General features: G+C 36.1%; 1 protein-coding gene across 11 annotated transcripts in view; it reads left to right on the top strand.

The window, feature by feature from the left end:
• CEP83 (centrosomal protein 83) overlaps positions 1-16479 on the top strand; it is a 129228-nt gene that overhangs the window by 88231 nt on the left and 24518 nt on the right. The gene's annotated exons all lie outside the window — the stretch shown is intronic.

Below are 16479 nucleotides of genomic sequence, written 5' to 3'. Positions count from 1 at the left end.
TCATAGCCAACAAAACATTGCAAAACTAGGACAGAGTAGTCCCATATAATTTTCACCCAGATCTCCATGTCTGAATTATTTTGATACCTTTGTTGGTTTCAGTTGGCCATATGTGAGTGTGTCTGTTTCTGGACTCTGTTCTATTCCATTTATCTGTATGTCTGTCTTGACACCAGTATCACACTCTCTTGACTACTGTAGCTTCATAGTAAGTTTGATTCAGGTAGTGCAAGTCTTCTACCTTGTTCTTTTTTGGCAAGATTGTTTTGGCTCTTCTAGGTCCTTTGCCTTTCCTTGTAAATTTTAAAATCAGCTTATCACCATTTTCAAAAAGGCTTAAGATTTTGATTGGGATTGCACTGAATCTGTAGCTCAGTTTGAGAAGATTTGTCATCTCAACAGTATTGAGTCTATCCAATCCATGAATATGGCCTATCTCTCCATGTATTCGGGACATCTTTAATTTCTGTCATCAGAGTTTTGTAGTGTTCATTGTATATATCATGCTCATATTGTGTTACATTATAATTCTAAGCATTTTTATGTGATTATAAGTGGAGTTATGTTTTAAAATTTTACTTTCTAATTGTTTATTGCTGACATATAGAAATATAGTTGAGGGGCTTCCCTGGTGGCACAGTGGTTAAGAATCCACCTGCCAACACAGGGGACATGGGTTCGAGCCCTGGTCCAGGAAGATCCCACATGCCGCAGAGCAACTAAGCCTGTGTGCCACAACTACTGAGCCTGTGCTCTAGAGCCCGTGAGCCACAACTATTGAGCCTGTGTGCCACAACTACTGAAGCCTGCACTCCTAGAGCCTGTGCTCTGCAACGGGAGAGGCCACTGCAATGAGAAGCCCGTACACTGCAACGAGGAGTGGCCCCCGCTTGCTGCAACTAGAGAAAGCCCGTGCACAGTAACAAAGACCCAATGCAGCCAAAAATAAAATAAATAAAATAGATATAACATTAAAGAAATAAAAAATATTTAAGAAATACAGTTGATTTTTATGTATTGACCTTGAATCCTATGACCTTATGGAAGTCACGTATTTTCTACTAGCTGCTTTGTGGGTTCTTAGTTTTCTAACATCATGTTGTATATGTTGTACTTTCTTTTAGTTTACTTGTTCATTTTTTGGTTTTGGTAGGTTTTTTTTGAGGATTTAAGTAGGTTTTATTTTATTTTTTTGATAGTATTTTTTTCAATAGATCTTTATTGGAGTATAATTTTTTGAGTTGGGAATTTAATTCAACTAATGTTCATTCTTTCATTTTTATTGGTAAAAGTATCATGCTGAGAATTTTCTTATCACTGCTTTTTAAATGTATCATATAGATTATGATATGCAGTGTTTTAATTATCATTATTTTTTAGAAATTCCCTAATTTCAATTTGCATCTTCCTTTTCACCCAAGAAGCAATAGAAGGTATAGTTGTTTAATAGAAGATGAAACTAATAGTTTTTTAGGGCTGCCACAACAAAATACCATAGACAGGGTAGTTTAAACAACAGAAATTAAGTTGCTTACAGTTCTGGAGGCTAAAAGCCTCGGAGCTCAATGTGTTAGCAGATTTGGTTTCTCCTGAGGCCTGTCTCCTTGGCTTGCAGATTGGTTGCCTTCTTACTGTGTCCTCACAGGGGCTTTCCTCTGTGCACATGTATCCCTGGTACCTCTCCCTCTTATAAGGACACCAGTCATAGGATTAGGACCCACCCATATAACCTCATTTAACCTTGTTACCTCTTTAAAGACCTTGTCTCCAAATACAATCACATGTAAGTGATTGAAGGTTTTTGAATTTCCAGGTGATAGGGCTTTCTTGTTTATTTTGTTGTTAAATTTTAGTTTTATTGCATTGTGATCAGGGTATTGATTCTGTTATTTCTGCTTTATGGAACACTCTAATGTTTTCCTTGTGACCCAATATATCAAGGCCAGGACTATGGTAAAGCCAGTGAGGCACCCAGGGTGCAAAATTTAAGGAGGTACTCACTCTTATGTGTTGACATTGGACTTACAGGAAACCTAGGTTGAGTCTCCTTAAATTTTTCACTCTGGGCACCTCACTTGCCTTATCTTAGTCTCAGACCTGTAATACATGATCGATTTTTATGAGTGTTACATAAGGACTAGTAAAGAAAGTGCTCAATTATGAGTGTAAAGTTTGAAATATACATCCATAAGATCTACCTTATTAACTATGATGTTCAGGTCTTCTGTATACTTTTATTTTTTTGTCCACTTCATTTGTCTTGTACAAAGAGTGATATATTAAAGTCTCCTATTATTACGTTAGTGTGTTTCTATCTATGACTCCTTAAATTTCTTGTAATATTTTTGCTTCATAGGTGATTGCTATATTATTTGGTATATAGATAATCATAACAGTTATACTTTAATTATGAATTATGGCTTTTAGCATTTAAAAGCACTTTTCTTTTTGTCATTTATTTTTTTTTGCTTGAATTCCACCTTGTTTGATATTATTATTACTCCTGTTTTATTTTACAATTGTTGATTTATTTTTTTCATAGATTTCTGACAGCTGTTGCTATGGATTTTTTTTAGGTACATATATATTCATGGTTACTTGTTATTTTTCCTTTAACATTTTATCTTGAATTTTATATGGGCTAATATTAACATTGCTACTGTTTCTTTCCTTTTGCTCATATTTGTGGTACATCTTTTCACTTTATTTTCAGCTTTATCTATTTTATTTTAACCGTGTCTGTTATAGACAAAATATTACAATACCTTTTAAAAATACAATTTGAATGATAGTTTCTTGAGCAGTATGTTAACTCATTTACATTCTTGTAATTACTTTACCATTAGGATTTAGTTATCTTTTTTCACTTTTTTTTTTAACTACTACTTATTTATTTATTTTATTTATTTATTTTTTTGGCTGTGTCAGGTCTTGGTCATGGCATGCGGGATCTTTTTGGTTGTGATGTGTGGGCTCTTCGTTGTGGCATGTGGGCTTCTCTCTAGTTGTGGCATGCAGGCTCCAGGGCAAGTGGGCTCTGTAATTTGCATCACGTAGGCTCTCTAGTTGAGGCGCACGAGCTCAGTAGTTGTGGCACACGGGCTTAGTTGCCCCAAAGCATGTGGGATCTTAGTTCCTCAACCAGGGATCAAACCTGCATCCCCTACATTGGAAGGCAGATTCTTTACCACTGGACCACCGGAGAAGTCCCTTCACATTTCTTAATGACTACGCTTTCTGTTTCCTTATTTGCCATCTTTTTTCTGTCCTCCATTGGATAGGTTAAGTTTCTCTCTCTCTTTTTTTGGTTACTCCTAACTTAAGACACATAGTTATATTTTTTTCTTTATGTATATCATTGTTTAGCAATATCTGTGTCATAACCTTAAGTAAAAATTTACCTGAGTACCTGAGTATGGTCTTATCTCCTTGTTCTCACCTATCTTTCTGAGTTGATATTTTTAGAATGAATATATATATATATATATATATATATATATATATATATATAGGCACACGCATTCTTCTTATTTAGAACACAAACATTTTACTGTTACTTCCTCATTCTTGTATTTTTGTATTGATTTCATAGTTTTATTTATTATCTGACTAGTGTACTTCTTGAAAGAGTGTTTTCCAAAAGTCTTTTTGCTCTAAAACTTCTGAGTTTTTATGTCTAAGAAAAATTTTATTTTACACACATAACTTAAATGATATTTTATTGGTTATAATTGTCTAGGTTCAAAATTCTTAACCTTTAACACTTCAAGTGTCTTCTTGCACCCAGCATTGTTGAAAAGCTTGATCTTGGTCTTTTGTAGACCTCTACTTTTTTTTTTTTTTTTAATTTACTCCTGTTTTCTTGCTTCTGTTTGCCTGGTGTACTTTTGTTCATCCCCTTATTGTTAGTCTTTCTTTTTAAGTGTGCCTTTCATGTGTAGCATATAGTTGGGTGTTGCTTTGGATCTAAATTAGATATCTTTTTGTTTTAATGGATGAGTTAAGTCTCTTCACATTCAGTGTGAGCTCATGCTCACTGCAAAGACTTCTAGGCAGGAGCATAAGAGGTCCCTTGCTGGGATTTAGAATTATTTTCCTCTTTTTACTTAGAGCTATTTTGAAGTTTGGGCATTTTCTGTCTTCCATTTATGTGAAAGATGTGGTTTTTGTATGGCTTTATTTGATCTTGCTTTCCTGTATTGTTTTGTAGGACATATATATATAACATAGAACTAGGAATTTGCTGTTACCTTTAGCTATCTGGAAGTCCCCTGTATCTGCTTTTTTAAATTCTAAAATCTTAGTGACTTTCTAATTATATAGATTACAGTTTATTTTTAAAAATCATGTTCATTAAGCTGTAGGTTATGTTTTGGGACAAGGTTTTTGATTTTCATTACTCAGGAAAGAATCACCTCAGGCAGAGAGATATATATTGTTTATAAATGTCCAGTTTTATGAGCTATTAATTTAAATGTTAACTACTACAATTCTAGAATCTTAAATCTTTTATGGATTTTGAGAGCCAGTTTTGTCCTGCTCTTTGCTTTTAGGTGGGTACATTTTTTTTAGTGGTTCAGGACAGGTTAGGTGTTTTTTTTGTTTTTGTTTTATTTTTAATCTCTCCTTCACAATCTCCAGCAAGGGGAGAGAGAGACCCACCCCCCAAGAACCCCACTATAATGTTTTATCCTATTATGTTCCCACAGTTTGGGCAATTAGAATCTTTTCTCTTAGAATTTAAGCCTGTTTCTCCTGGTTTGGGCTTCTGTTGCCATAGTGATAAAATGTTCAGCAATCATTACTTGAAGACAATAATGAACTTGACCCTTACATTTTTTGTGTTTTGTTGCTATATAAAACAGCTTTCATTCCTTCATCTTTTTTTTTTTAAATAAATTTATTTATTTTATTTTTGGCTGCTTTGGGTCTTCATAGCTGCACGAGGGCTTTCTCTAGTTGTGGTAAGGGGGAGCTACTCCGTTGCGGTACGCGGGCCTCTCACTGCGGTGGCCTCTCCCGTAGCGGAGCACGGGCTCTAGGCACGCAGGCTCAGTAGTTGTGGCTCGCGGGCTCCAGAGTGCAGGCTCAGTAGCTGTGGTGCACAGGCCTAGTTGCTCCGCAGCATGTGGGATCCTCCCGGGCCAGGGATTGAACTCGTGTCCCCTGCATTGGCAGGCGGATCCTTAACCACTGCACCATCAGGGAAGCCCCTATATATATATTTTTTTAATATAAATCATTTTCTGTTCCTTTAGCCACTTTGATAATTTTTATTTGATTCCTCTTCAGGAATCAAATTTATAATGTGTAATGTGTAATTGACCCCAACTTAAAATAAGGACATTTATAATGTCCATTTATAATGTGTAATTGACCCCAACTTAAAATAAGGACATAGTAACCCAAATAAAAATAGCAGGAGTAATTTGCAAAATTTGCATGATTTTTTTTAATGGTCTACAGTTGTGGTGTTATTCCATGGCAGTTCTGGTTTGTAAGTCTAGCTACATCAGCCAGGTCTATTTTGATCAGTTATTAAAATAATCATAATCGCAGCTTGTCTTATTTAGAATTTGTGATAGGTCAGAAAGAGACTACCTGTGGGAAAAAAAGGTTTGCTAAGGATATGGAAGGTCTAAAGCATATAAAGCAGAAATATCCATTTATTTATAAACAACAGATTAATAAGTAGGATTAATCACTGATTTGGCAGATGCTTTAAACTGTTAATTACATACCAGTCCCTTGTCTTCATTCAAGTGGTTTCTTCACCACTAGCCTAAATAATAAAATGATTATTCTAAACGCATTATTCTAAAATGCGTTTGTAAAATTTGTAAAGTTACCTGTAAATTAAAAACATGTTAAAATTACAAGATTTTAAGTAAGATAAAGTATCTAATCAGCTTTTGGTTATGACAGTAACCCTGCTCCAACTAAGGCAAAAAAAAAAGGGACTTGATTGGCTGATGGAAATGGTGGAAAGGACAGGGATTGTGCTGATCTCATGGACGCGTGGATCTAGGAACTCAAATGTGCCACATGAGAGTAGCTTCTTCCCTCCTGCTTTCATCTCCCTCCTCTCTTGTTTTCTAACTCCTGTAACTGCTTCTCTCCTACTGCTTTCTCTGTGAGGACAAGACTATATTTTGAGATCAAAGTCAGAGTTCTTACTTGATGATTCAACTTAGAAAAATCTAGAAAGGCTTTGTGTCCGGTTCACACACCCATCCCTGGGCCCATCCTATGGCCGGGGGATAGGGCACTCTGACTCGGCCCAGGTTTTAACCAGGTTTTAAGCGTATTTCTGAGTGGGTAGGGGGCGGGGTGGGGAAGGGGAGTTGGGGAGGGAGAGGCGGTAATGTGCAGTTTGTTATCAGAAGTGGGAAGAGGTGTATTGGAGAAGTAGCAGCAATAACTAACTGAAGGAAAGGGAACTTGATCATTTAAGATTTTGCATTGGTTAAAGCCAGAGTTCTGTTTTCCATTTGTGGCTTTCTAATTTTTTCTTAAGGTTTTTAGAAACATTTTTAAAAACTATCTGTCACTTAGTATATCCTTCTCTCTACTTATTATACTCCATCTTGAGATGAGCTATCTATTGTATATCATCTTAGTAGGGAGAAGGAGACTTCTACTTGGCCAGTTGAACAAGTTCTTTTACAGAATTTGAACAGCAAAGTAAGAGATGGAAAAATACATGGCAACATTTGAAAAGCCAGACAGTTCGTATACGTGTCCTTGCTTGTGATTCTGGCCAATTATTCTAGCCTGGTTCTGGCTCTCTGGTTCCCCACTGATGCATTGATTCTCTTATATCTTCCCAGGAAGGTCCCTTTTTGCAAATAATGACCAGAGTGGATTTCCAGCACTCACGGCAAGAACCTTGGCTTTCAATGGGTTGATATAAAAGCTGCCTTTCTCAATAAACTTGTTCTAAGGATTTTTGACAATAGAGAAATCACAAATACAACTTCTCTTGCTTGCCTTATCTATTACTTTCTTTTGATAATTGAGACTGACATCAAATGAAGCCAAGAGATTACACTAGAACTTTGGTACCTAATATAACATTACTAGCCACATAGAGCTATTTAAATCTAATTTTAAATTAATTAAAATAAAAAAAATTAAAAGTTCAGTTCCTCAGTCACACTAACCACATTTTAAATGTACAATAGCCACATGTAGCTAGGAGCTATCATATTGGGTGGTGCAAATTATAGAACATTTCCATCATTAAAGAAAGCTCAGTCAGACAGTGCTGTTGCACACTAAGTTCCTTAAAGATAAGGATTCTGTCCGTTATTCTCTGGCGTATCTGCAACACTTAGGACTGGGCTCAGCATTTCTAGGTACTCAGTAAATATTTGTTGAATGTTGAAGTGACACACATCAGCTGCCTGCCATAGAAAACCTAGGCAATAATCAGCATAATTAGCTACCCTGTACTTTGAAGAGAACTTGAAACAGCTCCATCTCACTGTCATTTCAAATGTTTCCCATTGAACTTTTCCCCAGCTGCATACTCTTGTACCTTGGCCCTCCAGTTTGCCTACCAAATATACTTCCATTGTTTCCATAATTACTTTTAAAATATAAAGTACTTGATCTCATAGTTTTTCATTCCCCAACTTACCCTTCACCTTTTGATTTCTCCCCATCAGCAACCCATTAAAGCTGTCCTTTTAACAATTTTTGCTGTAGCCTCTGAAATCTGTTCCATTACCTGTAAATTTTGTACATCTCCACAGTTTTTAAATCACCCCCCTCACTGATACTTTGTCCTGATGGTATATTGTCTGGCAACCTTTTTAAGTGGAAATTATTCCTCCTTCCCCTCTCCTGCAACCTAGGGACCAAGAAGAAAAATCAGTGTTTGTGAACCACACTCTTGCTTCCAGACCATTGTTTGACTAACTTTGGTTAAAATGACTTTTCCTTTGGTATTCCTTGCATTCATCTTACCCCTGTCTTTTTCTCTACCAATTACTAATCTACAGGATATTCTGCAACAGTCACTGAGGACCTTGACTTCCGTTTCAACTTTTTTCTATTTTCTATCCTTTGCCATCATTCTAATTGACTATAATATTGATATTGTTGACTCATCCAACACCTTAGCCTTTTGTTCATTTTATCTTCATTCTGACATTCTTCATCTTTATTCTAAGCCCCTTCGCTTAGCCATATTTTGGACCTTGTCATCTCTTAGAGCCAATCATTTCAAAGACGTACATTTTTTTTCTCTTTTCCACTCCATTCTCACTGAAGATAATGAAACTGGTAGTTCTTGTACTTTTAAAAAAAATTCTTCCAGTCTCTTAGCCTGCTTCCCTTGCCGCCGTTCAGCTTGGAAGCTATGTCCACTGTTCTGTGCTCTCACTTGTACCTGAGCAAAGGCTCCTGGATATGAATTCTTTCAACTTCCCACTATTTGAGAATTTCTACATCTTCATCCATCCTCTCCTCCCTTTCTGTTTTAATTAAGATTCTTTTCTCCCTTCACTTCCAAAGTAAAAGTGCTTTTAATCCCACCCCCTTTATTTCCTCCAGTCTTGCTTCAGCAGTTATCCTCTTCTGTACCTCTACCTTTAATTTCTCTGCCTCAGACTCTTATTTTACCTTTAAGGTCCAGTTCAAATTGTATTTCTCTTATGTAGCCTTTACTGATCCTCTAATGAAAATTAATTGCACCTTCTTCTGTACTTTGTACTTTTAAGACTTATTTTCGTTTGACTTGTGACACCCGTTGACTATTCAAAATCTTCTAATCAAAAGAGATACTATATTCCTAAATCTTCAGCACTGTCTTGTGAAGTAATATCTACCTGTTTTGAACACTTTTGTTATTGAAATTTAAGACCACTGAATTTATTCCTAAACCCTGATCATCCCTTTTAAGGTTACTTTTTATTTGTAAAATGTAATTATCCCTTAGAATCCTAAATGTAATGATCTTAAATCATGGACTAATTTTCTTCTTTAAAAAAATCAAAAATCTCCTATCAATTATGAATTCTAACCCAGCACTGCTTCAGCAAAGTGAACTGAAGAAAATTTTGTAGATCATCTCTTATAGTCTACCAAAATGGTGTACTTACTCCTTTCATGTTTAATGATAGTCAGATACTCTTTACCATTGGTTTCTTTGGCTTCAGTTTTTATAGGTAGGGCATTTTTGTTTCTCTTCATATCTACATAATTATTTAGAAAGTATTCAGGCCGCTAATGCTTTCATAACTCGGTCTTGTTTCTTGTTGATTTATCATGTGTATCCAAAATCTCGACCGGAGCTAAGATATACTTGGGGCCTAACTTTTCTAACTCTGGACCGGAGCTAGGACCCATGGTGTTTTCTCCCCTATTTTCATCTCCATGGTTTTGTAGAAAGAAACCTTTATTAACTCGGTAACCTAAAAGCTCCAAGTTAATAACAACCTTAAACATTTAAGGGAGAAATGCACAGAAAGTTTGAGGGAGTAATAGTATAGCTAGAATTATGGAATAAGAGTATGACTGGGAGCTCTACCCACCACCAGAGCCTCCCATCAAGCCTCTTAGATAGCCTCAACCACCAGAGGGCAGACAACAGAAGCAAGAAAAACTATAATCCTGCAGCCTGTGGACCAAAAACCACAGTTACAGAAAGATAGAGAAGATGAAAAGGCAGAGGGCTATGTACCAGATGAAGGAACAAGAAAAAACTCCAGAAAAACAACTAAATGAAGTGGAGATAGGCAACCTTCCAGAAAAAGAATTCAGAATAATGATAGTGAAGATGATCCAGGACCTCGGAATAAGAATGGAGGCAAAGATTGAGAAGATGCAAGAAGTGATAAACAAAGACCTAGAAGAATTAAAGAACAAACAAACAGAGATGACCAATACAATAACTGAAATGAAAACTACACTAGAAGGAATCAATAGTAGAATAACTGAGGCAGAAGAACGGATAAGTGACCTGGAAGACAGAATGATGGAATTCACTGCTGCGGAACAGACTAAAGAAAAAAGAATGAAAAGAAATGAAGACAGCCTAAGAGACCTCTGGGACAACATTAAACGCAACAACATTCGCATTATAGGGGTCCCAGAAGGAGAAGAGAGAGAGAAAGGACCAGAGAAAATATTTGAAGAGATTATAGTCGAAAACTTCCCTAACATGGGAAAGGAAATAGCCACCCAAGTCCAGGAAGCGCAGAGAGTCCCATACAGGATAAACCCAAGGAGAAACACGCCGAGACACATAGTAATCAAAGTGGCAAAAATTAAAGACAAAGAAAAATTATTGAAAGCAGCAAGGGAAAAACGACAAATAACATACAAGGGAACTCCCATAAGGTTAACAGCTGATTTCTCAGCAGAAACTCTGCAAGCCAGAAGGGAGTGGCCTGATATACTTAAAGTGATGAAAGGGAAGAACCTACAACCAAGATTACTCTACCCGGCAAGGATCTCATTTAGATTTGATGGAGAAATCAAAAGCTTTACAGACAAGCAAAAGCTAAGAGAATTCAGCACCACCAAACCAGCTCTACAACAAATGCTAAAGGAACTTCTCTAAGTGGGAAACACAAGAGAAGAAAAGGACCTACAAAAACAAACCCAAAACAATTAAGAAAATGGTCATAGGAACATACATATCGATTATTACCTTAAACGTGAATGGATTAAATGCCCCAACCAAAAGACATAGACTGGCTGAATGGATACAAAAACAAGACCCATATATATGCTGTCTACAAGAGACCCACTTTAGACCTAGGGACACATACAGACTGAAAGTGAGGGGATGGAAAAAGATATTCCATGCAAATGGAAATCAAAAGAAAGCTGGAGTAGCTATACTCATATCAGATAAAATAGACTTTAAAATAAAGAATGTTACAAGAGACAAGGAAGGACACTACATAATGATCCAGGGATCAATCCAAGAAGAAGATATAACAATTATAAATATATATGTACCCAACATAGGAGCACCTCAATACATAAGGCAACTGCTAACAGCTATAAAAGAGGAAATCGACAGTAACACAATAATAGTGGGGGACTTTAACACCTCACTTACACCAATGGACAGATCATCCAAAATGAAAATAAATAAGGAAACAGAAGCTTTAAATGACACAATAGACCAGATAGATTTAATTGATATATATCGGACATTCCATCCAAAAACAGCAGATTACACGTTCTTCTCAAGTGCGCATGGAACATTCTCCAAGATAGATCACATCTTGGGTCACAAATCAAGCCTCAGTAAATTTAAGAAAATTGAAATCATATCAAGCATCTTTTCTGACCACAACGCTATGAGATTAGAAATGAATTACAGGGAAAAAAACGTAAAAAGGACAAACACATGGAGGCTAAACAATACGTTACTAAATAACCAAGAGATCACTGAAGAAATCAAAGAGGAAATCAAAAAATACCTAGAGATAAATGACAATGAAAACACGACGACCCAAAACCTATGGGATGCAGCAAAAGCAGTTCTAAGAGGGAAGTTTATAGCTATACAAGCCTACCTAAAGAAACAAGAAAAAGCTCAAGTAAACAATCTAACCTTACCCCTAAAGAAACTAGAGAAAGAAGAACAAACAAAACCCAAAGTTAGCAGAAGGAAAGAAATCATAAAGATCAGAGCAGAAATAAATGAAATAGAAACAAAGAAAACAATAGCAAAGATCAATAAAACTAAAAGTTGGTTCTTTGAGAATATAAACAAAATTGATAAGCCATTAGCCAGACTCATCAAGAAAAAGAGGGAGAGGACTCAAATCAATAAAATCAGAAATGAAAAAGGAGAAGTTACAACAGACACTGCAGAAATACAAAGCATCCTAAGAGACTACTACAAGCAACTTTATGCCAATAAAATGGACAACCTGGAAGAAATGGACAAATTCTTAGAAAGGTATAACCTTCCAAGACTGAACCAGGAAGAAATAGAAAATATGAACAGACCAATCACAAGTAATGAAATTGAAACTGTGATTAAAAATCTTCCAACAAACAAAAGTCCAGGACCAGATGGCTTCACAGGTGAATTCTATCAAACATTTAGAGAAGAGCTAACACCCATCCTTCTCAAACTCTTCCAAAAAATTGCAGAGGAAGGAACACTCCCAAACTCATTCTATGAGGCCACCATCACCCTGATACCAAAACCAGACAAAGACACTACAAAAAAAGAAAATTACAGACCAATATCACTGATGAATATAGATGCAAAAATCCTCAACAAAATATTAGCAAACAGAATCCAACAACACATTAAAAGGATCATACACCACGATCAAGTGGGATTTATCCCAGGGATGCAAGGATTCTTCAATATACGCAAATCAATCAATGTGATACACCATATTAACAAATTGAAGAAGAAAAACCATATGATCATCTCAATAGATGCAGAAAAAGCTTTTGACAAAATTCAACACCCATTTCTGATAAAAACTCTCCAGAAAGTGGGCATAGAGGGAACCTACCTCAACATAATAAAGGCCATATATGACAAGCCCACAGCAAACATCATTCTCAATGGTGAAAAACTGAAAGCATTTCCTCTAAGATCAGGAACGAGACAAGGATGTCCACTCTCACCACTATTATTCAACATAGTTTTGGAAGTCCTAGCCACGGCAATCAGAGAAGAAAAAGAAATAAAAGGAATACAAATTGGAAAAGAAGAAGTAAAACCGTCACTGTTTGCGGATGACATGATACTATACATAGAGAATCCTAAAACTGCCACCAGAAAACTGCTAGAGCTAATTAATGAATATGGTAAAGTTGCAGGATACAAAATTAATGCACAGAAATCTCTTGCATTCCTATACACTAATGATGAAAAATCTGAAAGAGAAATTATGGAAACACTCCCATTTACCATTGCAACAAAAAGAATAAAATACCTAGGAATAAACCTACCTAGGGAGACAAAAGACCTGTATGCAGAAAACTATAAGACACTGATGAAAGAAATTAAAGATGATACCAACAGATGGAGAGCTATACCATGTTCTTGGATTGGAAGAATCAACATTGTGAAAATGAGTATACTACCCAAAGCAATCTACAGATTCAATGCAATCCCTATCAAATTACCAATGGCATTTTTTACGGAGCTAGAACAAATCATCTTAAAATTTGTATGGAGACACAAAAGACCCTGAATAGCCAAAGCAGTCTTGAGGCAAAAAAATGGAGCTGGAGGAATCAGACTCCCTGACTTCAGACTATACTACAAAGCTACAGTAATCAAGACAATATGGTACTGGCACAAAAACAGAAACATAGATCAATGGAACAAGATAGAAAGCCCAGAGATTAACCCACGCACCTATGGTCAACTAATCTATGACAAAGGAGGCAAAGGTATACAATGGAGAAAAGACAGTCTCTTCAATAAGTGGTGCTGGGAAAACTGGACAGCTACATGTAAAAGAATGAAATTAGAATACTCCCTAACACCATACACAAAAATAAACTCAAAATGGATTAGAGACCTAAATATAAGACTGGACACTATAAAACTCTTAGAGGAAAACATAGGAAGAACACTCTTTGACATAAATCACAGCAAGATCTTTTTTGATCCACCTCCTAGAGTAATGGAAATAAAAACAAAAATAAACAAGTGGGACCTAATGAAACTTCAAAGCTTTTGCACAGCAAAGGAAACCATAAACAAGACGAAAAGACAACCCTCAGAATGGGAGAAAATATTTGCAAATGAATCAACGGACAAAGGATTAATCTCCAAAATATATAAACAGCTCATTCAGCTCAATATCAAAGAAACAAACACCCCAATCCAAAAATGGGCAGAAGACCTAAATAGACATTTCTCCAAAGAAGACATACAGACGGCCTCGAAGCACATGAAAAGATGCTCAACATCACTAATTATTAGAGAAATGCAAATCAAAACTACAATGAGGTATCACCTCACTCCTGTTAGAATGGGCATCATCAGAAAATCTACAAACAACAAATGCTGGAGAGGGTGTGGTGAAAAGGGAACCCTCTTGCACTGTTGGTGGGAATGTAAATTGATACAGCCACTATGGAGAACAATATGGAGGTTCCTTAAAAAACTAAAAATAGAATTACCATATGACCCAGCAATCCCACTACTGGGCATATACCCAGAGAAAACCGTAATTCAAAAAGACACATGCACCCGAATGTTCACTGCAGCACTATTTACAATAGCCAGGTCATGGAAGCAACCTAAATGCCCGTCGATAGACGAATGGATAAAGAAGATGTGGTACATATATACAATGGAATATTACTCAGCCATAAAAAGGAACGAAATTGAGTCATTTGTTGAGACGTGGATGGATCTAGAGACTGTCATACAGAGTGAAGTAAGTCAGAAAGAGAAAAACAAATATCGTATATTAATGCATGTATGCGGAACCTAGAAAAATGGTACAGATGAGCCGGTTTGCAGGGCAGAAGTTGAGACACAGATGTAGAGAATGGACATATGGACACCAAGGGGGGAAAACTTCGGTGGGGTGGGGATGGTGGTGTGCTGAATTGGGCGATTGGGATTGACAGGTATACACTGATGTGTATAAAACTGATGCCTAATAAGAACCTGCAGTATAAAAAAACAAACAAAACAACTAATACTAAACTTTCATTGGGTTATTTGTATGGAAATATGTTAATATAAATGTTTCAGACATTACATGAAATTTCTAAAAATCTTATATTGGTATTTGTGTGGAAATATGTATGGAAATATGTTAATATAAATGTTTCAGACATTACATGAAATTTCTAAAAATCATATTTGTATTTGTATGGAAATATGTATGGAAATATGTTAATATAAATGTTTCAGACATTACATGAAATTTCTAAAAATCTTATATTTGTACTTGTATGGAAATATGTATGGAAATATGTTAATATAAATGTTTCAGACATTACATGAAATTTCTAAAAATCTTATATGTTCTGGTATAATGTTATAAGTAATAATCCTAGTTATTACTTTAAAATGTATATCTCAGAAATAACTAATTTTCTTGTCAACTGCATTATTATGAACTGTCATCAAATCTTTAACCGTGGTCAATTTTAAGTCTTTTGTCATTTACAGACAGTTCTGGGTGTACTCTGATGATTTTGCAAATATGTTCCTATAAAAGGGTTTCATCTTCAAGAAATACATGGAAAAGACTCTGACAAGCACAGGTTTCTGGTAACGGACTGTACTGCTGAACTGAATGAATAAGCATTTTCAGAACTCTAATGAAAAACTGATGAACTCATAAAAGTGCTAACAAAAGATCAAGATGAAAAAAAAAAATTAATTACATGGGACTGAGTGAACTGATGAGGATGAGTATAATTTTTGTGACTTTCTGTCTGAATTTAAAAAAAAAAAAAAAAATTCCACAAGGACTCAGAGGCAAAGAATATACAAATCAATTTTCACTGCAAAGTAAAGGAGCTGTTACAGTGGAGGATTACTGGACTGAATGTCAATATTATGACATAGTATGAGTGTGTTTCATGTTTCGTAATTGCAATCATTGTTGCTTTTGTTGTGGTCATCCATGTACAATGCTTGGTGTCAGTCGATTTATCTCTTGTAAAAATAAAATACAGTGTGTGTGTGTGAAAAAAAAAAAAAAGGAAAAAAAAAAAAAGAGTATGACTGGTACTGTCAAAGGAGCACAGGAAGAGCAAGACTGGCCCTCTTCCTTTAGGTCCATTGTTTCTGGCGTTTGTATGTAAATATCTCAGGAGCAGTGTATTTTATGGTTTCTTCCATATCATATTGTCCGACCACCTTGTGCATTTAAATGTCTAATCCAGGATTTGGGTTGGTTCATTCAGTCCATCAACAGATACTTACTGAATTTTTTTTTAATAGATCTTTATTGGAGTATAATTGCTTCACAATACCGTGTTAGTTTCTGTTGCACAACAAAGCGAATCAGCCATATGCATACACATGTCCCCATATCCCCTCCCTCTTGAGCCTCCCTCCCATCCTCCCTGTCCCACCCTTCTAGGTCATTGCAAAGCACCGAGCCGATCTCCCTGTGCTATGCTGCTGTTTCGCACCAGCCAACTATTTTGCATTCAGTACTGTATATATGTCAATGTTACTCTCACTTCGCCCCAGCTTTGCCCTCCCACCCCATGTCATCAAGTCTGTTCTCTATGTCTACCTCTTTATTCCTGCCCCACAACTAGGTTCATCAGTACCTTTTTTTTTAGATTCCATATATATGCATTAGCATACCGCATTTGTTTTTCTCTTTCTGACTTCACTCTGTGTGACAGACTCTAGGTCCATCCCTCACTACAAATAACTCAATTTCGTTTCTTTTTATGGCTGAGTAATATTCCATTGTGTATATGTGCCACGTCTTCTTTATCCGTTCATCTGTCGGTGGTCATTTAGGTTGGTTCCATGTCCTGGCTATTATA

The sequence above is a fragment of the Balaenoptera borealis genome (genome assembly GCF_965194805.1).
Source record: "Balaenoptera borealis genome assembly, chromosome: 13".
Lineage (NCBI taxonomy): Eukaryota > Metazoa > Chordata > Mammalia > Artiodactyla > Balaenopteridae > Balaenoptera > Balaenoptera borealis.
This window is presented reverse-complemented; position numbering and strand designations above follow the sequence as displayed.